Raw genomic sequence first — 23,695 nt, forward strand, 5'->3', positions numbered from 1 at the left:
GTGTAGGTCAGGAAAGGGTATCAGATATACAGGATCTGAAGTTGTAGGCCACCATGTAAGTGCTGGGAATTGAACTTGGGTCCCCTAGAAAAGCATCTGATGCTCCTAACCGTGGCACCATCTCTCTAGCCCCATGTCCAAATAATTTTTCTGGATCAAGAAACTTAAAATCACTCATAATACAAACAAAGGTAAATAACTTTTGTTTCTTTTCAACTCCAAATACAATATCCATTTGTATGTATGTTTGTAACCTTTGGAGACATGAAAGCCATGCAATGTAGTTACTGAAAGTTAGCTCTACTTAGCCATGCATGGTGGCACACACCTATAGCATCTGCATTTAAGAGGCTGAGGTAGGAGGATCCTGAGTTGGAAGCTAGCTTAAACTACATAGTACAACCCTATAGGAAAAATTAATAAATTAAAAATTGTGTAAGTTTCACTGCCAAATATTGGAGTATGCTGTCATAACACAGTAAGAAGGATTTAAAATTTTCAACTGTATAAAAATGTGGTTTGTATTATTAGAAGAGTAATAAAGAGACCATGAGACTATGGCAAATTTTTTTTATTTCCCATGCTTGCCCATTTAAATTTGGTCCCAACCCTGATTTAGGTTGCAGTTGCTCACCGTAGCTTGAATATTGATGGTGACAATTGTGGGTCCAGCTGGCTAAGAACCGGAGGACAGAGGAACATTCCTGAGCATCCCTTCATTGGTTGTTAGTCATTCCACTGACGAGCCCAGAATCCAGACTGAAAACAGCCTCACAGCTTTCTCCAACCTGAAGTTTCAGGAATTGCCCGCTGGAACTTCATTTTAACAAACATTCAGCAAGGGAATAGAACAATAGCCAAATAGCAACTGCACAATACACAATATCTACATTGTTACTATATACTTTTATGTTTTGTGTGCATGTCTGGTGTATGGGTGTGTGTAGAAGGAATCTCATGTCTCCATGGAAGCATCACCTGTCAGACAAAGCTGATTGACCTATAGCTGAGGCAGGAAATAGAAGGTGAGATTTCTGGTAGAAAAAAAGGATGCTGGGATAGAGAGAATCATTGGAGATTCACTCTGATGGAGACAGACACAGCTGAGCTGAGTAACCAGCACAAGGTAGAATTTAGATTAGAATAAATAGGACATTATGAGTCAACCTGCAAAGCTTTGGCCTAGGCACTTGTAAATATATTTAAGTTTCAGAGTTGTTATTTCAGGAAACATGAACTGCACAATACACACTATCTACATTGTATCTACATAATATCAGGAAACTTGGTAGAGAACACCGTTTAGTGGGTGTGTACTTGGTTCTGGTAAGCTTTCACATGCATGTGATGTATGTAGAAGCCATAGGTCAGTAAGCTTTCACATGCATGTGATGTATGTAGAAGCCATAGGTCGGCATCAGGGGACTCTCTGTTACTCTCCACCTTGTCCGTGTCTCTCGCTGAGTATAAAGCTCACTAATTCTCTTAGAGGAGCCAGCCAGCAGTTCCGGGGATGCTCACATCCCAGCCTCCCCAGTGCTGGGATTGCAGGCGCACACTGCTGTGCCTAGCATGGGTGCTGGAGATGAAATACTCAGATCACTTTTACTTGCACAGCAAACACTTCACTATTTTTATTGTGTCTATAAGTGAGAACTTTAAATAAATGGAGAGTTGGAAAAAACAAACGAAAGTCCGATATGAAAGACGACACACAGGAAAGAGAAAAATCATTCTCCACAAGCAGATTCACAGATTCATATTGTTCTAGCATAAAACATTTTGGGGGCAATGCAAAACAAGCAAGAAACCTCTAAAATTGTTCCAACAGTGCAATATAGCCAAAAAGAAAGTTGAAAAGAGATAGGAACACATGCCTAATCTAAAGAAAACTAAACAAAAATAAAAGAAATCTAATTTCATTGGATACCAAAGAATGCAAATTTAAGAAAAGGAGAGACTGCCCAGGCTCTTGGAGTAGACAGAAATTCTGATTAAAAGGACACACCGAGCGTTGTGATAACGGAACACAGATACACTAAAGTCTACTAAAATGTATGCCTTTTGTTTACCCAAAGACACTGCTGAGAAGGTGCTTGTCTTAGTTTGACTTCTGCTGCTGTGATTAACACTATGGTAAAATAACAACTTGGGGACAGAGGGTTCATTTTAGCTTACAGTAGTTCATAGTCCATCTGGTGAGGAAGGCAGGGCAGAAACCTGGAGGCAGGAACTAAAACAGATGCCACAGAGGAGCTGCTTACAGGCTTGTCCCTCATGCCTTGCTCAGCCCATCTGCCCATGGGTGGCACTGTCCCCACACCACCTATGGGCTGAGCCCAACCATTAATCAGGAAAAAGCACCATAGATTTGCCCACAAGTAATCTGATGGGAACGTTTTCTCAGTTAAAGTTCCTCTTCCCAGATAAATCTAGTTCGTGCCAATCTGACAAAAACAAAACAAAACAAAACAAAACAAAACAAAAACCAATTGAAAGAAAACAGGACAATTGGGACCTTTGTCCAATTGTCACATTAGCTTTGACACATTGACAGATCATTATTAAACCTGAACCTTTCCTTTCTTGTTTATTCCCAAGATCTCATAATAATGTCAAAACCATAATACAAAACATAATTTTAAAACTCTCATAGTCATAAAAAAATTGCTTTAAAGTTCAGTCTCTTTAAAACATCCAAGGTCTTTTTCAAAGTTTAAAGCCACTTTAAAATATATAAAACTTCTCTAAAATATCCACAAAAAGAACCAATGCTAACTCTTTTTTGTTTTTGTTTGTTTTTGAAGACAGGGTTTCTCTGTATATTATTGGCTGTCTTGGAACTTGATCCATAGCCCAAGTTAGCCTCAAACTCACAGAGATTTGCCTACCTCCTGAGTGCTGGGATTAAAGGTATGCATTCCCACTGCCAGATCCCCACTCTAAAATCTTAGTCTCTCCAAGATACCAAACTGTCTTAGTTGCAGGCTCCTGCAAAATCAAAAATAAGCTACAAACTCCTTAATTTAAAAAGTGAAGGACAGGGCACAGTTACAATAGAGCAAGCAAACCAAAGTCCAACAGTGCAGAGCTCAGTGTCCTTTCTGGGACTCAGCATCTTCTCTGGCTCTGCCACCTACAGAGCACACAGCTTGTCTCCTTGGCTTAGGCCGCCATTGGCCCACACTTGTAGCTGACTTGTGAGTAGGGCTATATGGTCATGGCATCTCCAAAAGGCTGGGGTCTCTGCAGCAAACGGGCTGTACCTTCACCTGCCAGCCTCTCCTGCTCTCTTCAGGGATTCTAACCCTGCTCCATGGTGCTAAGCCTCAACTTCCCTACATGGCCTCTTCAGTCTCGGGGCTTCCACTGCAACTGAGGTTCTCCTGGAATTGCACAGTGCCGAGCCTCATCTGCTCTCTATGATCCCTTCATGACTTCAAATCCAGTCTCACCCGGGAAACTCTTAGAGATACCAAGCTCCATTGCCAGCATGAGGTACAGCCTTGGCCTCTCTGGATCACAGCTTCTGTGGGCTGACCCTGAGGAAACACATCCCAGAAGATTTGGCCCAACGATGTAGATCTCGTTGCGGTCAAAACTGACTCTCCAGTCCCTGCTGCCCACTATCAGTTGCTCCAGCAAATTAAACATTTCGGTTTAGCACTCTGGTCTGTAGTTAGTCACAGAGGACGTTTCAGCTCCAGCTCTGATAGAGTCTTTGCTTCCCTCTGAAACTTCACAAGTGAGGCCTCCACCGTCTGCATTACTCTCAGCACCCGTCTCCCGGGCTCCCACAGAACAGCCCACTGAGCTCTGAGCACTCAGCAGCTTTTCTGACCCAAAGTTCAAATGTCAGCAATCCTCCCCCAAACAGTCAGGTGTGTATTTCTTTGTTTGCCTTTTATTGCTGTGATAGACACCATGACTAAATGGTAAGAATTCATTTAGTTTACTGTTCATAGCACATCTCAAAGGCAAGGCAGGGCAGTGATTCAAGGCAGGAACCTGGAGGCGCCAATTGAAGCAGAGCCCATGGAGGGCTTGCTCCTCACAGCTTCCTCAGCCTGCTTTCTTATAGCTCACAGGCTCACTTGCCTAGGGCTGGGACTTCCCACCTCAGTCGTTAATCAGGAATATTCACCACAGGCTTGCCTACAGGCAATTTGATGGAAATGTTTCTCAACTGATGTTTCTCTTCCCAGACAACTGTAGCTTGGGTCTAGTTGACAAAAAAAAAAAAAAAAAAAAAAAAAAAAAAGAAGGAGAAGAGGAGGAGGAGGGAAGGAGGGAGGGAGGGAAGAGAGAAATTAACTGAGTATCCAGTAAAAGGATACTCAAAATACAATATTATACTTTCTTATATAAGTTAATAATAAATGGTCCACTCAATGGGAAAACGCTCCTTTCACAAGAGCATTGTCTCCCAATGAACAGTGAATATGTGAAAAGTTGATCATCAATCACTAAGAAATGAAGATTAAAGAGACAGTGCCGTCGTACAACTGGCTGAAGTGAAAACACAGGGTTACAGAAGGCAGCCGACACTCCTTATTCACTGCGGGGATATCTAGGTTGGAAGAACCATTCTGGAGATTAGTTTGTCAGTGTCCTCTGCAGCCGAATGCAGGCATATACTGCTGCTCAGCAAGCCCACTTCTAGATGGATGCCCAGAGAAAATGTAGCCACCAACTGGTTTACACAGAAATGCTCATAACCCACAACTGAAAACCATCCAAATGTCCAGCAGAACAAAATGGAGAATATATATAGTGTGCCAGATTTCTAAAACAGAAGTCTGTAAACAAACAAAAGCAGAACTGTCTGTCGCTGTTAGAAGTGGAGAGAGCCATAGTTCGAGAGGAAGCTTGGAATAGGGGGCTGGCGGACATTGCTACAGATGGGAACTTGCTGACTGTCTCATTTTTGCTAATTTCAGGAGTGTTTGCTTTGGGAAAAGCCAGACACTTTCCTGAATGTACCCTTATACTTGAGGATCTTGAACACAATCAGATGGCGTTTACATGGTTTTTAAATTGTCGATCCTCAACATTGGCAATGGTACAGTACAACAAGTATTTTTATATACTCTTGGCAGAAATATAAATGTTGTCAACATTCTTGGAAAGCTGATTAGCAATGTGGACAAAAAATATTCCAAAGTTTATGGTCTTTGACCTAGTAAGTCCATGTATACGTATTTATCTTAAGGTAATAATCCACTTGATAAAATGACAAGGGAAAAATTATAACAGTGTTACGTGTAGCTTTTCACTACCCCACCTATGCTCCGGGAATAAGCCATACTACCAGCCCCCACCCTGCTTCCCTTGAATCCATGGATAAAGGACACACACACACACACACACACACAAACAGTTGCTCAACTGTTCAACTTGACTTCTTGGCATAGTTGCTGGGTGTTACTATCTCCTGCCTGGAAATCTCACCCTAATTATTACTCTTAGCTCTGATCCTCCCACCTGCCCTAACTTTAGTTGGTCATTTGAATCTAGTCCCTGCTAAACATCTCTGATTACTGGCCTATAGGAGTGACCACAGCCCACCACTCTTCCAGAGACCTCACATGGTTGCTTGATTCTCTCCTTAAAGCAAAGTAAACTCTCCCTCTCCTTCCTTGTGTCTCCCTTTTCCTCTTGGGATCTGGAAGTCCCACGTGGACATTCCACCCAGCAATTGGCCCTTGGCTTTCTTTATTGACAGATAAAGAACCAATAGGGGAACAGGACCTTAGCATCAGAACTGCCCTTACATGACAGGAAACTAAACTATTCATATTCCATACACTCCAATATATATATTGGACACACACACACACACACACACACACACACACATATATATATAAACAAGAGACTGGAAGAAAAGTACATGGAAAATCACAAATACTATGTTCCTAACTGCAATGAAGCCATAATCCCAGTGTGATGGTATTGGGGTATGTGGCTTTTGAGAGTTGACCAGATTTACAAAGGACGTGGTAAGTCTTCCTGGTAGAATTAGGAACTATCAGAAATTGGAGACAGACAAGGTCTTCTCTTTATAGTCAGAGGCTACAATAGTAAAGTTGCTTTAATGAATCTGGAAGAGAGACCTCAGTCAAGCTAAGTCTTGCTGGGATACTGACCTTGTAATTTCTGATCTTTAAGTTCTTGGGAACTATGAGAAATAAATGTTTTTTTTTTCTGTAAGTATATGACATCTTGTTATATTAACCAAGCATAATGATCTAAAGTTTTGTCCGAACATATAGATTATTTCTCTTTTTGTTTCACTGTTTTTGATATACACCATCAAAAAAATTACATTTTAATTTAAAATTTTATATATTTACTGAGGGAGGCATTAGTCATGGTTTCTATTGCTGTGATGAAACACCATGACCAAAAAAATCAAGTTTGAGAGGAAAGAGTTTATTTGGCTTATCATCAAAGGAAGTCAGAATAGGAGCCTGGAGGCAAGACCTGACTCAGAAGCCATGGAGGAGTGCTTCCTACTGGTTTGTTCCTCATGGCTTGCTAAGTTTGTTTTCTTATATACTCCCAGACCCACCTACACAGGGATAGCATCACCTGCAATGGACTGGCTCTCCCACTTCAATCACTAATTAAGACAATGCTCTACAGACTTCCCTACAGCCCAATCTTATGGGGGCATTCTTTTTTTCAACTGGGGTTTCCATTTTCTCAGTTGACTCCATCCTGTGTCAAGTTGGCATAAAATTAGCCAGCACACATGGTATGAGTGGGGAGGGCAGAGGACAGCTGTGGGAGTCCTCAGTTTCCACCAAGTGGAACCTGGGGATATGACTCAGGTCATCAGGCCTGGCAGCAAATCTTTTTACCCACTAGCTCACTAGCCCTGTTTTAATTTTCAGAAATGTAATTGCTCACTGATTGTAAATCCTCCTAGGGAACAGCCAAGTGAAGGCTGAATGTTTCTCATCAGTATCTGCTTATAAATATATATATATATGTATATATACATATATATATATAACTTAGCATATAAATATAAAGCATGCATGCACAGGTAAGGAAATGTGCATTACAACATTTGGTGGTTTGTTTTTTTTTTTTTTGGTTTTTAAATTAGTGCTTAAATAAAAAATAAAAACATGGGGAGCTGGATGTTCCCGTTTTATTGTCTGCCCATGGCATGATTTAAGCATCATGTATCGACATAAGCAGTGCTTTCCTGAAACATAAACTGCTTAGTGCCACTGGCCACATGCCAGGTCCCACCTGCTTAATACCTGCTTAGCTTCGGCTGGCTCCTGTGTTGACATCCTGGTCCTTCTAACATACCGTAAAATGCCTTAACGACACACAGCAGATAATTAGTAAGTTTACACGGTAAGCTCTCTAGATCTAGACCAGCCATTATTATGTAGTATTCAATACTACCCACTAGTTCGATAATCAGAAATTTGAGAAGTACATATGGTTTTATTCTAAAGGAATCTAGATGAAATTGCGACTGGGTTCAGGGTTCCTCAGTAAGTCCCTGTTTGTTCCTTAGAGTTGAAGAAGGAAGTTAAGTGTCCGATTTTTCATCAAAGATGGTTTGTGCAAGGTGCCTCACCAATCTGGGCTGCGCTGTTACACTGAGCACTAAATTAATAGAGACTGCTGTTGGCACACTACAAAAGCCAAATTATTTAGAAGTACCCCAGGGATGCTTGATTTTCACATGGACTGCATTATTTGTCTAAATACCAAAGGGATGCACCAATAACTATTCTCCTTGCCCTGAACACAGCAGGTGAGGCTGCTGTGAATCATGTATCCCTGTCACTTGAGATGGCACTTACACTGTCCCCTGTTCCAGTCCTCCTGTCCCTTCCTACTTTGAGTCTTTAAACCTGGCAGCTGGTAGTTTTCTCTGTCTATACACACACTTCTATATGGATGAATTAAAATCTAGGGGCCCACCTGGCATCTCAGGGATTTTGCACATCAATTCCAACAGTCAAGGGTAATTAGGAGTAATTCCAACCTTAGCAGCATTTCTGTGGTGTCATTAAAGAAGATGCTCTGTACATAGTCCATGACAACAGCTCTTCAAATTTTTTAGTCCTCTTTGCAGCAATCTGTCCCAAGCCTCCGTCCTGGTTCACTCTAGCCTCTCTTCTCAAAGTCAGTTCCCATTCTGGCTTCCCTGTGCTGCCCAGTAGGTTGCCTCCAATCTGTAGTTTAGCACCTGGAAAGGGGGAGAGGGGAGGAAGAGCAAGAATGATGGAGCAAGATCTAGATGCTTTTGCCCAATAGCATATTGTAGTTAATAAATAGACCGGCACAGACTAAATCTCCTATACGTGAGACCTAGAAGTGGGTATATTGACATTGGGATTAGTTTGGAAAACCAAGGGAGGGGTGTTTGGTTGTTTTGTTGTTTGTTGGTTTTGCTTGAGAAAGAAAATAACATTTACTGAGTGTGGAATGTTGTGCAGTGCCCCATTTATGTGTTGCACTTAGCTAGCACATCACGGTAAGAGGGATTTGCTGTGGCCTCTGGGTTAGACCTGAAGACTATGTATGCTTCTGTTTAGTGCCAGGTATAGTGGTGCAGGCCTTTAATCCCAGCACTTGAGAGGCAGAGGAAGGTGGATCTCTGTGCAATTGAGACCAGCTTGGACAGTCGGAGCTATATAGTGAGACTGTGCCTCTAAGATAGATAGAGGATGGATGGATGGATGGATAGATAGATAGATAGATAGATAGATAGATAGATAGATAGATAGATAGATAGATAGATAGATAGATACTCCTGTGTTGCATTCAGCTCAGCAACAACATATTCTCTGAGAAATTATTCTTCCAAATTCTCGCATCCCCAAAGGTAATCTTCCAGTCTGGAGCTGGCTGGACCAGAGGTGTTCATGTGACATTTTCTGAGACAATCATATATTCATGGGGCTTTCCAGGTTAGCAAGGTTAACGACGGTGCCTTGTCAGAGTTGGAGACTAGATGACCTGTGCCTGCTGAATCTCATGGCAGTGAAGTGGTGCTGAATGTTCACACTGGCTGGAGAAGCTGAGAGGAAACCTGTCTTAGTCAGGGTTTCTATTCCTGCACAAACATCATGACCAAGAAGCACGTTGGGGAGGAAAGGGTTTATTCTGCTTACACTTCCACACAGCTGTTCATCACCAAAGGAAGTCAGGACTGGACCTCAAGCAGGTCAGGATGCAGGAGCTGATGTGAAGGCCGTGGAGGGCATGTTTCTTACTGGCTTGCTTCCCCTGGCTTGCTCAGCCTGCTCTCTTATTGAACCCAAGAATACCAGCCCAGAGATGGGACCACCCACAAGGGGCCCTCCCCCCTTGAGCACTGATTGAGAAAAGGCCCCACAGCTGGGTCTTCCCAGTTGTGGCGCTACCCCAACTGAAGCTCCTTTCTCTGTGATAACTCCAGCCTGTGTCAAGTTGACACACAAAACGAGCCAGTACAAAACCTATACCCTCACAAATGACAAGACTGAGACTTAGAGAAGGCTGGTGGGTAAGGTACAAAGCAGGAGCAAGGCAGGTGATTTGTTTGTGGTGGAAGCAAAAGAGATGCTTGATCAGGGTGCTGCAAGGAAGATTTGGGGGCAGGCGGCATTTGGAGAATTTAGTTGGGAGCATGCGGGGGGGGGGGGGGGGTAACCCCTTGCACTGCTTGTCCTCTGAATGCGTGTTCATTTTTAGTCACCCTCCCATAATCCCTGTAGTTATTTTTCCAGCCTGGGAAACAGAACCTTGGTAGCAGGCAGTACTTCTGTTCTCTGGATGACACATGGTAAACCACAAATGGCAACTATGGTGTTCTGGGCCTAAGATTATTCTGGGGGTCTGTTCCAAAGGGTTGTTCACTATTATTGAGCTCACTGTCCCCAGTCAGCCTGAGATGGATTCTGGTTTGCTGTCCCCACAGTAGTAGGGCACTGTGCTTTGAAATAATCCTGCCCCCAAAATCAGGAATCTGCGTCCAAATGCTGAAGGTCTTTGTTCCCAATTGGAAGGAGAAGATCACACACACACATACAAACACACACACACACACACACACACCAAAACATAAAAGGAAACAAAATGGAAAGAAAACCAATGGACCAATGGGCACAGCCTGGGGGCATCAGAGAGCTACAGCGCTATTGAAAATTTTAATTAAAATGAAATAATATTAAAAAGCACTTTCAGAGCATCCTCTCACACTAACTTCTTCATTCTCTAGGCACTTGATTTAGATCATTGAGAAACTCTTCTATGATTAAGTGGCTGAGCCTGGTCATTAAACCAGGGATCAGCAGGGCCAGAGCTCAGACTCCACTCCCTGCCCTCTTGTGCCTCCCCACTACTCGGTCTCCCTGTCTCTACAGCTGCGAAATGCCTCAGGGGTATAAATTACTTTCCATGCTTATGTTCCATGGCTAAGTAAGCAAAGTCTTTAGGGGTCACAGAACCAGAGAAATCTAAAGATAAATCAGTTCCCCAAAACAAAGAGCTGTTATTTTTCTTTTGTTGTTTTGATAAATCACAACCAAAGCCAGACATTTGTTCAAGGTCGATGATGGTCTGCTTTCTTTTCTTTCTTTCTTTTTTTTTTGGCCAGGCCCTGTCTGGTGGGAAGGAAGGACACAGAGAGATTTATTGCCAGCTATCATGGGGAGGCCATACCTAGAGTCTCGCCAGTCAGCAGGTGCTGTCCACATCACTAAGTGTGTCAGATTCATGAATAGCAAGGTCACTTTGTCCCCTGACTTGGTCCTGCCAAATTCAAAACCCAGTTCAAAGGCTGTGCTGCTGGCTGGCTATATGTGCCTCCTAGTGCCTCCTGCCTGGATGCTGTGGTACCCCTGGCAGATGCCCACCATTAGAAGCATGTTCCCAATTCCAGTCCCTCCTGCCCTCGGGCCTGGCAGGTGAAGGGAGTCAGTGTTTGCTTGGACCTTCCCAGTGATGACTCACTCTTTTTACTTGCCTGGGCATCTTCTGAAAGGAAGGGTGGCCCTCCCCTCTTACCTCTGTGCTTTGCTTCTCAGTTTAAAAATCATGTCACCAGAGGGAGGGATGACCCAATGTGCAGAGATCTGAAACCAGATGGAACTGCCAAGGGAGAGGACCTGACTCCCCAGAGCTGGTGGCAGAAGAACGTGCCGAGGGCAGGAAAGCATCAGGAGACATTTCTTTAACTCTCAGTTAAACTTTACAGTCCTGTGTAATGTGAAGATTCCACCCCTGAAAATTCATCTTTATATCTCTTAGGGTCTAACCTCAAAATAGAAAAGCCTTCTGAATATTCCTAACAGAGCTCAAGGCAGTCAAGTGGTCTCCGATAGAAGGGACACAGAGTCCTGTCTAGAAGCCCCACGCCCTGGCTTAGGGGATCTCTATGACAGGTGGTATTATCAGTCTAGGGACAAAGTCACCTAACAGAAGCTAGAACCTTCCTGGGCCAGTCTAGTAGGGGTAGGACCACTGAGGAGAGACTGGCGTTACAGACAGATGTCCCTTCTTCTTCTCCCGGAGTCTCATTTCCTTTCATTTTGGACAAGCCAGGTTTAAATCTGGGAATACCAAGGCTTGAGAATCTTCACCTGGGAGTTCCTACCCAGTCTTTAGAACTGGAGTAAAACTGGAGGAGGGCAAGTCACATATGTAGCCCAGGGAAGCAGAATAAAATAATGTACGTGTGAGTGCTTGCAAACCTTGTCTTAAGTCATAGATTCTTATGCCTGATCATAAAGATTGAGTTTGGATTCAAGATGTGTGTAGCCATTACAGGCCTTTCATCCTGGTAAACAAAACAGAAGATCCTTTGGAATAAAGCTGTTGATACGGTGTATCAGTAAGTTATCATGCACTGTTTAAGTTCAATGAGACACAGGCTCTGGATTCAGGGTTGGCACTTCAGACCCAGTTATATTTGTCTTAGCATGTCCTCCAAGACCTCTTCTCCAGGAATGGACTGCCCCATACCCACCCTGTGGAAAGGAGAAAGGAAAAGAGACTGATAGCCCAAGAGTACGCATCATGTCCTTAATGACAGAAGGAAAGAATATTGGGTAAAAACACTGGGTTCCTGAACACAGCTCGGGGAAAATCAATGCCAGAACCTCCCCAAAGCTAAAGACTAGACTACCGTCTATCCCATGGTATAATAGAATCTCTCTGGGCCCTGTTGTCTGCCCACCTTGGTGAGAAGAACCCAAGAAACAAGACACCACAGCTTTCAGTACCTTAGCCAGTTGATGCAGCAGGCAAGACCCCAGCCACACATGGTCCACACATCCTCTTCCTGCCAGTCACTGGTCCCATGGTAAGTTTCTCTTCATGGCTACCTTAAAATAATCTCATCTCTCCATTGGAAAGTAACAAGCCTGGGAGCTGGAGACATGGCCCAGCAGTTAAGAGCACTGGCTATTCCTCCAGAGGACTTGGGTTCAATTCCCAGCATCCACAAGGCAGCTCACAGCTGTCTGTAACTCCAGTTTCAGGACATCTAATGCTCTCACACAGACATACAGTAGGGAAAACACCAATACATGTAAAATAAAAATAAATCATTTTTTAAAAAGAAAAAAAAAGATACCTATGGTGGGAAGGGGTATTTGGAAGTCTCACCCAGGAACAGATGTTCTTCCTGGGACCCTCTAAGGGGAACAGAGGTTCCAGCTGACGGCCTTGGTTCCTGATTTTGCCTAGGCAATATCTGCTGGACATTGTATGTGTCTGATGCTCTACAATACTTTTGGTACTCACCATGTTTATTAATCGTGGTTCAATTGTTGTGAAAATACTCTATGACCAAGACAACTCTTATGAAGGAAAGTATTTAACTGGGGGTTTACTTGCAGTTTCAGAAGTGTAATCCATTATTATCAAGGTGAGGAGCATGGGGCACACATGGCACCGGAGCAATAGCTGATAACTACCTGGGACCTCCTCCTGCCAGTCACTGGTCCCATGGTAACTTTATCTTCATGACTACCTTAAAATAATCTCATCTCTCCATTGGAAAGTAACAACTCCAGGAGCTGGAGAGATGGCCCAGCAGTTAAGAGCACTGGCTACAGTAGTCCATAGGTAGAGAGAGACTCTGGGCTTGACATGGATTTTGAAACTGCAAAGCCCCCACCCAACACACACACACACACACACACACACACACACTTCCTTCCAAAAGGCCACACCTCTTAATTTTCCTAATCTTTCAAAATAGTGCCACTCCCTGTGAGTAAGCATTCAAATATATGAGCTTATGGTGGTCATTCTTATCAAACCACCACATTCCACTCCCTGGCCCCCAAAGGCTTGTAGTCATATCATAATGCAAAACTGCATTCCTTCAAACTTCAGAAGTTTCCATAGTCTATCACAGTTTCAACCCTGTTGAAAAGTCCAAAGATCAACATAGCTTTAACTGTAAGCCCCTAAAAAATCAAAATAAAAAGGCTGATCATATGATTCCAGCGTACAACGGCACAAGATATATATTATGATTCCAAAAAGGAGGAAATACTGGACCAAAGCAAGACCTACAATCAGCAGGGTAGACTCCAAACTCTGCATCTCCATGTCTGATGTCAAAGTGCTCTTCAGCTCTCCAACTCCTTTCAGCTTTGAGGACTGCAGCACACTTCTCTCTCTTGAGCCAGTTCCACAATCAGTGGATGCCCCATGACTCTGGCATCTCCAACATCTTGGTAGTCTCCAACACAATCCAGGCTTCACCTAATGGCCTCTCTGGGCCTCTGTGCAGAGACACCCCTGACATGTGCCTGGCCTCAGCAGCTTTCCTTAGCTGCAGAGGAAGATTCCACAACCCTTTTCTTATATCCTTGTGTCTGCAATCTGAACCATGTGGCCAAAGCTGCGAATTTCTGATGCTTGATGAGGCTGAAGTTTGCCCCCCCCACACACACACACACAAGCCTTCATTACATATGCAGCAGCAGAAAGTAATTCTTTACTGCTTAAGTTTTCTTTGATTCCTTTTCATAAGTTGGAAGCTGAGCTAGCCCTGAGGTCACCACTCCCCTTAGTCTATTTCATGTCATGCTTTTCTATAAACTTTCATCTCCTTAAGCTCTAGACTTAGCTCTCTTACACTTCCTAGTGTTCCTCTTCTCCTCAAACTGTACACTTTGTATTTCTCCATGACCCACTTGTTCTTTTCCATTATAGATCTGCGTAAGAGTGATCATTAATAACCACATGACGCATACAGTCAATACTAGGCTGTCTTAAAATTTCCGCCAATGCCGTTAATCCAAAACTCTTCAATTTAGCTTTAGGCAGACTCTTTTTGGACAAGAGCAGAAAGCAGCCACAATCTTCTCCAAACTATCAGAAGAATGGTTTCTAGGCCACCTACTAACAGGCTTCTGAACTTCTTGAGCCGAACCCCCACAGTTCAAATGATCTTCAACACCACTGTCTTCCATGCTCCTACTAGTATGGCTCATTAAACCCTGCTTAAAGTGTCCAACTGCTTTCCTAGTCCAAAGTCCCAAAGTCTTCCATATTCCAACAAGCAGCATGGTTAGGCCTGTCATAGTGATCCACCAGTCCTCAGTACAAACTTCTCCCCATTCCTGGTGCCAACTTCTGTCTTAGTCACTCTTCCATTATTTTAAAAAGACACCATGAGCAAGACAAATCTTAAGAAAGATGGCGTTTAATAGGGGGCTTGCTTATGGTTTCAGAGGTTTTATACATTACCATCATGATGGAGGATATGTAGCATGTGGGCGAGTGCTGGAGCAATGGCTGAGACCTGTGCCCTGATCCATAGGCAGGGGAGGTGGGAGAGTCATGAGCCTGGAATGGGCTTTTGAAACCTCAAGCTCCCTCCTCCCCACAGTGACACTCTTCCTCCAACAAGGCCATACATTTTAATCCTTCTAATCCTTTCAAATAATGCCACTCCCTGGTGACTAAGCATTCAAATATGTGAGCCAATGGGGGTCATTCTTATTCAAACCACAGTATCATTTTATTCTTGCTTGCTGAGTATTATATAGTATAAATTCAGTCCTTCAAAACTGAAAACATAATTATGATGACGCCTTCCCCCATGGAGCAAAAGCTATAATAGAATAAGTAAAAATTGATGGTGTACATGTAGTAAGAAAAAGAAAAAAGAAAAAAAGAAATAATTCTAGTTGACCCTGGAGTTTATATCCTCCTAGATAGTTGGAAGTAAAGAATGAAGTTGATGAGGTCATAGAGAAGAGGTTATGCAGAACTTCCCTACAGGGATGATCAAGTAAGATTAAAAAAATCAAGAGGATACTTCAAGAGATCAACAAAGGACCATCTAATTTTAATTTCAGCAAGAAAAGCCCAAGTATATAAACTCTATGAATTACAAATATCATAAATGTTAGAGGATAAAGTCCTACATGAGACATCTACAGCCCCTACAAAGCTTCGGAAAATAGGGTGGGGTGAGAAGGGAAGAATGGGGAGTTCTGCGAAACTCTTGTCTTTTGGGCACCACATTGGCTATTGCACCCATGAACTCACAACACCTGAATGAGAAGATGGGGCCATCAACATTCTATCCTGAACATGGGAGAGCCTCGTGAGGCTCCATCTCTTCTTCAGAAGCTGTTGGTAGTGAATGGTCATTGGGGAAGGAAGTCATTTTCTTCAGTGATGTAGTTACTAGAGACCAAAAGGACGTGAAAGTGGGAAGAAGACTTCCTGGAAAGAAATGGCTCCACTCCTAAGTGGAGGTGGATGAGAGGGGATCAGGGGTTGAAAATAACCAAAGTACTTTGTAGGCATTGAAAAATTATGGGGGGAAAACCCCAGTAGAGGTTAACAAAGAAGAAATGGAGGACAAAGCAAAGGGTTTTAGAATAAGTCCAAATCTTAAATTGAGTTTATTTAGATAAAATAAAATTCATTGCATATTCTTACTCTTCTCCTTGGACTCCATAGTGGGATTTTATGACTATTGAATTTTCTGATTCCTGAATTTCTTCCTATTCCCAAGATTCTGGAATCCCGGCCTGTTGTGTTAGAGCAGTTTCCCGTCTGTCAGTCATGCGCTGACGACTCAAGCGTGGCTAGGGTTAAGGGCATATCGAACATTAATTGCTATCCATCCAGGGAATTGAATTTCCATCAGTCACCAGTGAACTCTGTTGGTAGCAGGAAAGCCAATCTCATCCACCAAGCAAGAGGAAGCACATTAGCCACACCCTTGGTCCCAGCAGCCTCTTCTTCAGTTTCAGATCAGATGAACTCAAGTCATACCCCCTGAAGTTCTTTGAGCCACGCTGAACCTATGAACTGTAAGCTGTGCATCTTGTAATTGTTGAAACTGCTCAGAAGTACATGGGACTAGACATGGCTTAGTGCATGGAACACTGTCAAAAATCACTCCGCAGACTCATTTTACACTGGGGTATCTGTGTGAGAACTGGGCTCCTTATTAAAGCTAATAGTGGTACTGCTGCTCTGCAGATTTCCTGGCACCAGAGAATGAGCAGTGAGTATGTCCTTGGAAGCCTGCTGAATGGGCCCTGCAAGCTTAGACTTGAGCCTGCTTTTCCCTTCCAAGCAATTCTACTAGCCATTTAATATTTGTAACACATTCTTCCTGCTTAAACTGGCTTGACGACGTCTCAGGGTCATCTGAGGGAGTCTCAATGGAAGGATTGCCCAGTTCCCATTGGCCTATGGCCATGTCTGTGAGAGACCATCTTCACTTATGATTGACGTGGGAAGGACCAACCCACTGTGGGCAGCACCATCCCCAGGCAGCTGAACTTGAGCCACCTAAGAAATCTGGCTGGGCATGAGCCAGCCAGTGAGCTGGGTATTGAATCAGGACCTCACGTTTGTGTGGCAAGCAAGCCCTTTGCTGACCGAGCCCTCTCCCCAGCCCCTGATCCTGGAATTTCCACCTCCAAAACTGTGAGTTAAATAAACCACTGTGTGGTGGCTATTACTTGGGGGTTTCTACCCCACCTTAGATCATTTAGTTCCCAAATAAAATCTTTATATTTATAATAAGCCTTAAAGCACTAGAGCTGGGCAGATAGCAACCCTCTGTGCTATTTTGTCAGTAACCCTGAGATAGCACTTGCCTTGTTCTATCTGGGCTGCTCCTACTCCATCAAGCTAGGCCTCTTGGCCATGTGCTCACGATCCACCTACCCCTACCTAGAAGTATGGTGACTTCTTCCTCCTCTCCCTCCTCTCATGGTCCTTGCCTGAGTAACCAAATCTTGGGATTCAGTATTTAGCATTTGAATACAGAGCAGCGTGAGACCATTCTACTACAAACCACTTTTCTCCATAAGTACCCAGCCTCTAGGGTTTTGTTACAGCATAGAATGGAAGAATGTGGTGTGTGGCATGCCTGGGGCACATTCCGGTTACCTCATTCCATCACTTATTTCCAGCTTCCACCCAAGTCAGACATCTAGTGTTAAGTCATCGTATCGACATCCTGGGAAACAAAGAACACCTTTACTCTAGCCATTAGCCATCCAGGAAAAGGGAGTGCATAGGCAGATTTTCCAAACCTGCTTTTAGGGTGTGTCTTAGTTACCACTCCATTGCTGTAATGAAATAAATGACAAGGGTAACTTCTTTTAAAAGAAAGCATTTAATTGGGTGATTTGTACAGTTTCAGAGGGTTGGCTGATACCATCAAGGTAGGGAAGGTGGCGGCAGGCAGGCAGGCAGGCAGACAGACAGACAGACAGAAAGGCAGACAGGCAGACAGACAGGCAGACAGGCAGACAGGCAGGCAGACAGGCAGGCAGGCAGACAGACAGGCAGGCAGACAGGCAGGCAGACAGGCATAACACTGGAACTGTAGCTGAGAGCTTACATCTCAATCTGTAGACAAAAAGCAAAGAGAAAGACTGGGCACAGTAAAGGCTTTTAAAACCTTAAAGCCTCCTCCAACAAGACACACCTCCTAACCCTTCCCAAACAGTTCAATTAACTGTGAAGCAAGCATTTAAACATGTGGAGCCTACGGGGGGGGGGGGGGCATTCTCATTCAAACCACCACAAGGGACCGGAAGAAGCAACAGAAACGACCTTCAAGAACAATGTTTCCTGCTCCATCCCCCACCTCCAGCATTCACGCCTTCTTTACCATCCGTCTTCTTCCTTTCCTTCTTCCATTACTCTGCTGGACTTCTCTAGAGCCATTTACTCCTGCATGTATCAAATATTTATCTAATGTTTATTATGTGCCAACTAGGCTCTAAGTTCTTTACACTAATTGCCTCAGTTGACAAGGTCCTCAGGACAGCCCTAATCTGAGTGTTATTTTCAACTATGTTTTGCAGTGAGAGAGAAGTTGGGTAACTTGTCTAAGATCACACCTTACACCCCACCCATTCCTGTCCTTGGAGGGATGGCCATCCGTTGATCACACAGTTTGTTGCTTCTATTCCTTAAACACGCTTTCCCTCTTCCCCCCCTCTACCCTCCCCTCCCCCTCGCACTTCCTTTCACTCCATTTTGGTTGGTGCAGGCTCCCCCTGGCCACAGCCACTCTGGTTTGCAAAGTCTGCCAGCTCCTCCTACCCATTTCAACTCCTCCTTCCTGTTCTTCCACGTGTCACAACTGTTTCTCAGGCCCAGATGGGGTGCTCTTTCCACAGCAGTGCTGAGGAATGTCTAGCATGCCTGGCCTCAGGCTACCACATGGCAATGAAGGCTCTTAGCCTCTGTGAGAAACAGAAATGCCCGAGACCTTTCCCATGTCTCACTTGAGACATCTGTTAGAAACACATATGCACATACGCTATCTCTCTTAAACTTTCTTAAAACCCTTCAGTGAGTTTGTTTATTGATCCCCTGTCATGCCAGGGACTGGGTTAGGCAGCAGAGAGGTGGTAGAGAGTAGGGCAGAGCAGCCCCGCGGCCCCACCCCTACCCCCCCCACCCCCACCCCCCACCCCCGGTCCTCCTGAGGTGAAAGATCGAGAGTGGATGGAAGAAGCTGAACTACCGTTCTTAGCCTTTTTCAAGGTTGCACGTGGAAAGTCTGGACAAGATGATACACGGGCCCTAAGACTCCATGTGATCCCTGAAAGCTGAGCTTAGAGAGCAGGTGGAGGAGGGGGAGGACACAGGTTCTGATCAGAAAGAACAAGAGAAAGGATAACTGTGAAGTACTGAAGAGCACAGTTCTAAAGAGGAGGGCATTGGGCTAAGTCCTGCAGATGCCGGAAAGAGTGAGGCTGGGCACCATGGTGAGGAGGAGACTGGGTGGGGGACTTGGGGGTTGGGAGGGGCTGAGGCGGCCAGAGGCCATGCATGGTCTGAGGGGTGTGCCAACCGTAGTGATTGCCATCCCAGGAACAGCGAGAGGAAACTGATTTAAAAATGGAGTTACCATGGATTAAAATGCTGTTAAGTACCCCCAGTTAAGTGAGCAGCCGCCACCACAGTCTGGATACAGCACCCCACTACTGCTCAGAAAGTCCCCGCCTGCTCCTCTGCAGAGCATCTCCCTCCAGGCCTTGGCAACTGAGCTCTGCTTTCTCTGTCGTCATCGTGGAGAGGATGCACCCGCAGTGGATCCCAAGGGTCTAGAGTGGAGAATGGATCTAAGTGGGGATATAAGACCAGATGGGAGCGGTCCATTTGCAGGCCTTTGTAACAGGCTCTGCATTGTGGTGGTGACTGCAGGGATGAGAGGAAGGATAGCTGTGAAGTAAGGAAGAACCCAGCTGGTCAGCATGGTCTCCAGGGCCCTGCACCCATTAGCCAAGCCCACCACATTCACACAGAGCGCTGCTCCTATTCGTAGGCTCACTGAGGTTCTCCATGTATACAACTTTGTTCTGTTCTGCTATTGTCCTTAAAGGTGTCCTTTCCCCTAGCTGGACAATGTAGTTCTTCACGACCCACTATAAAAGGCATTTCTTCTGGAGAATTCATTCTGATTCTACCTGGTACCTGGTAGGCCATTCCTTTCTCTATCATTTTTGTATTGAAATTTGTAGTGTTTTTTTAATTCACTCCCCGACATAGATTGGAAGTTTCTTCATGATAAAGACCACATCAACATCAGGTTTAGGTGGCCTGTCACATAATAGGTGCTCGATAAAAACTTGCTATGCAGATCCTTACCTCTCTTTTTATCTCTGTCCTTCCCTCCCCCTCCTCCCTCCTCTTCCGTCTCCCCTTCTTTTCCTTCTTCAAGTGGTTGTGAAGTCATGGAAATAAATGCTCGGTGGTAAGCATAACATTGCAGGTAAATGGATGATTATTTTCCTCCTCTGGTAGCTCGTATAGCACCTTCCAGCACTATGAACACTCATCAGGAGGGATGAAGCTTCTAGTTGAGGACCACCTCAGTTTCCCCATGTTTAAAAATGTGAGCATGTGGGATCTTCAGCTATGAACCCCAAAGCTATAACAGCAACCTGTTTGCAAGACATATACCCACTGGTGTAATGGTGACAGAGGTGTTACAGAAGTACCTAACCACCTTTTCACTGGACTTGGGCCTGCTCTGTTAGACCTATGTGGAACTCACACCTGCTGATAATGAATTCAAGACCCTAAGACTAAGTAGGTCATGGGCCCTAAGTGAAAACTGACAACAATTCTTCTGCTAAATGAACAGAGCAATACAATGACCCCTAAGAACTGTACCCACAGAACGGCCCCTGAGGACATACGCTGCACCCACAGGTCACAGCGAGGCTGAACCCACAGCACAGAAGTCGATGGGATTAACATGAGGCTCGCAACTGGACAAAGTGCAGTCAGGGAGAGACCTTGGAGCACTCGGCTCTGAAGGGGACATCTGTGTCACACCCCTCCTCTCCTCTCAAGGTTCAGGGAGCTACTCTGGAAATGTGAAGAGCCAGAAGGGGAAGGCTCCAAGGAAATGGCACCTTCCAGCCGTGAGAGAACTGGTGCATGCACGTGTGGACTCACAGAGACCGTGAGAGCACGAGTGAGCCCTGCGCAGGTTCAAGGCTGACCAAACCCCAGCGTGGGGAGCGGGAGTGTATGTGAAGTCCCACCTCCAACCAAGACGCCATTGCAATTGATGCCTGCTGGAAGGGGGAAACTGTCCTGTCAGTGGAGTGAAACTGGGTGTATCAGCCACACCCACAGCAGGCCGAACACTGAGGAGTAGCTAGCTGGACAACAGAACCCATGTTTCTGTTATTGTTTGGGGGTGGATTCTTTTTCTGGTGCTTTTTTTTTTTCAGAGAGAGGAAAAAATATGAAGTTAGGTGCGTGGGGAGGGGAGATCTGGGAGGAGTTGGGGGAAGAGAAAGAAAACAACTGAAATGTACTGTATGGGAATTTTAGAAAATACGTTTTTAAAAGAGAAAGCAGGGCTGGAGAGATGGCTCAGTGGTTAAGAGCACTGACTACTCTTCCAGAGGTTCAATTCCCAGCAACCACATGGTGGCTCACAACCATCTGTGATGAGGTCTGATGCCCTCTTCGGGTGTGTCTGAAGAGTGCTATGGTGAATACATTTTAAAAAAAGTTGAGAGAGAGAGAGAGAGAGAGAGAGAGAGAGAGAGAGAGAGAGAGAGAGAGAGAGAGAGAGAGAGAGAGAGAGAGAGAGAGAGAGAGAGATTAAAAAAGAAAGAAAGCAGGGGGCTGGTGAGATGGCTCAGCGGTTAAGAGCACTGACTGCTCTTCCAAAGGTCCTGAGTTCAAATCCCAGCAACCACATGGTGGCTCACAACCATCTGTGATGGGGTCTGATGCCCTCTTCGGGTGTGTCTGAAGAGTGCTATGGTGAATACATTAAAAAAAAAAGTTAGAGAGAGAGAGAGAGAGAGAGAGAGAGAGAGAGAGAGATTAAAAAAGAAAGCAGATAGAAATTGGTTCCCGTGAGCATGATTTAAGCTAATGTGCTAGGCCTTCACCTGTGACCGGACTCTGCTAACATGCTCAGCCTTTTCCCAAGAAGGGACTCTGCCAACATCTCCATCTTCACCCGTGGCGGGACTCTGGTAACAGGCTCAGCCTTTACCAGTGACGGGACTCTCCTCTGCCCTGCTGTACTGGCTGCATACAGCCCAGACCCAGGAGCGCACGCGCGCGTCTGGGAAGATTGCTTGGAAAGCTCTGGGCCAGGTGGAGCCCTCTCCATCCGATCTGCCTCGCTTTGGCCTGGAGAGAACTCGATCCTCACGGCCTCTCGGGCATTATACCCATGACGCCAAGCTCATTTCCCAGCCCTGTGCCCACCTTTCATGTTCTCACCACAGAGAAAGACCTCTCTGCCCTCCCCGTGGACCACTGGCCAGAGACAGCGCCCAGCCATGCAGACCACTCTGACCCCAGACAAAGCATACAGCCGTGGCCTGGCCTGGAATCTCAGGTCCTCTGCGGGCGGGCAGACAGACCCGTGCGGAGCTCGCCTACGAGCGATCACTTTCTGTGAGTTAAAGAAGCGTTTCCTTTTGCTGATCTCTCTTTCCACTTTGGCCTCCTTTTTTATCTGAATCTCACGCCACACCCTTGTTTTCTCAGAACCTCCAGGCTGAGTAAGGAACAGGGAGAAGTGGATGCTCTCACATGCAAGTTTCAGCAAGTGCTACTGCAGGGCTTAGTCACTTTTGTTTAGTCATTAAAGTGTCCTTTAAACCATAAACTTGCCAGAGGCTGATTTATCTCTAGTGTGAAGAAATCCTCAGGTATTTTATATGTCAAATCTTTTGGTCCTAGGTTAGTTGCACAAAAACTTGCTCTAATACTAATACTAATACTAATACTAATACTACTAATACTAATACTACTAATGCTAATGCTAATGCTAATGCTAATGCTAATACTAATACTAATGTAAAACTCTCTGCACCCACACCTTTGAAGTCACTGCCTCGCGTTTGTTTACTGCTTCAATTTTCATTTCTCCCCCACACCCATCCTGAGTGGAATGATTACAAGCATATACCACCATCCCCAGCTGTTTAATTGCTTTTTTAAATTGTCAGATATGCATTGTTGACACATTATTTACCAAAAAGTAATAATAATAAAAGGTCAAAGAAACTAAGAAACTAGTTGTTACGGAGACTGATCCTTGCTGCTCAAAGACCTTTAAAAACCTGCAGCTTTTGTGTACCAAATGTTTTCCCAACTGCTGGGAAGAAGACAGGTAAGACTATGAGCATGCCCCCACTGAGGCTGAGACACATCGTAGGCAAAGGGAACCGGGTGATAATGAAGGTGGAGAACAGTCTCTGGAGGGGACTTCCGGAAGGCTTATGTTGCAGCTAGACTCCATCACCAGCAAGTAAGTGGATGATGTTTTCCAAAGGAGAAAACAGCAGCCTGCGGCACGGAGCTTAGCACATGCGCACGCGGCGGTCCCTCGGGTTTGCTAACCTGTGCACGCCCCGGTTAGCGGCTGAACACCTGGGTTCAGTCTGAGCTTTCCTGCTTAGAATGTCTATAAACTTCAGCATAATTCCTGGCTTTGTTTTTATTATCTGAAAGGGAGGAATCAGGCCTAAATTTAGATTTCTGCAAAGGGGCTTTTGTGTTAATGAAACAGCTCATAAAATGGCTGCCATTACACACCTCCCAACAAAGGAGACGTTTGATTGCAATTCGTTCTTTTTGAGAAATTTATTTATTTTTATTTTATGTGCATTGGTGGTTTGCCTGCATGTATGTCTGTATGAGACTTTAGTATCCCACTGAACTGGTGTTA

Source organism: Apodemus sylvaticus, chromosome 2 (assembly GCF_947179515.1).
Source record: "Apodemus sylvaticus chromosome 2, mApoSyl1.1, whole genome shotgun sequence".
Classification (NCBI taxonomy): Eukaryota; Metazoa; Chordata; class Mammalia; order Rodentia; family Muridae; genus Apodemus; species Apodemus sylvaticus.